Here is an 824-nt window from a genome sequence, read left to right as displayed (position 1 = left end):
CACAGGATGTGCTGCACAGGTTTTTCTGGTATTCTTCTTCCTTGGATCAGAGCTTTCCCTCCTGACCATCATGTGCTACGACCGCTACGTGTCCATCTGCAAACCCCTGCACTACGGGACCCTCCTGGGCAGCAGAGCTTGTGCCCACATGGCAGCAGCTGCCTGGACCAGTGCATTTCTCTATTCATTGATGCACACGGCCAATACATTTTCGCTGCCCCTTTGCCATGGCAATGCACTGGGACAGTTCTTCTGTGAAATCCCACAGATCCTCAAGCTCTCCTGTTCACACTCCTACTTCAGGGAACTTGGGCTCACGGTTGTCAGTTGTTTTTAAGGTTTTGGTTGTTTTGTGTTCATTGTTTTCTCCTATGTGCAGATCTTCAGGGCTGTGCTGAGGATCCCCTCTGAGCAGGGATGGCACAAAGCCTTTTCCACCGGCCTCACTCACCTGGCTGTGGTATCTCTGTTCCTCAGCACTGCAATGTTTGCCCATGTGAAACCCCCCTCCATCTCCTCCCCATCCCTAGATCTGGCCCTGTCAGTTCTGTACTCAGTGGTGCCTCCAGCCCTGAACCCCCTCATCTACAGCCTGAGGAACCAGGAGCTCAAGGCTGCAGTGTGGAGACTGATGACTGGATGATTTCAGAAACATTAAAATTCAGGAAAATTTCTGCAACTCATTCACAATAAAAGTCATCTCTGATACTTCCTGTTGGCTTAATTTTGGATGTTATTTTTCTCTGGTTTACATTTTACGTATTGTTATCAAAGATATATCATGATTTGTGCCATAACTCATTTTGTTTCTCTCCAACTTCCCT

The 824-nt window shown here is 48.1% G+C and overlaps 1 pseudogene; it reads left to right on the top strand.

The window, feature by feature from the left end:
• Window positions 1-7: 7 nt before the first annotated feature.
• On the top strand, window positions 8-643 carry LOC121339965 (annotated as a pseudogene).
• Window positions 644-824: the final 181 nt, after the last annotated feature.

The sequence above is a fragment of the Onychostruthus taczanowskii genome, unplaced genomic scaffold (genome assembly GCF_017590055.1).
Source record: "Onychostruthus taczanowskii isolate IOZ18803 unplaced genomic scaffold, ASM1759005v1 scaffold3859, whole genome shotgun sequence".
Classification (NCBI taxonomy): domain Eukaryota; kingdom Metazoa; phylum Chordata; class Aves; order Passeriformes; family Passeridae; genus Onychostruthus; species Onychostruthus taczanowskii.
Note: the sequence above shows the minus strand (reverse complement) of the source record. Positions and strands in the feature narration are given on the sequence as shown.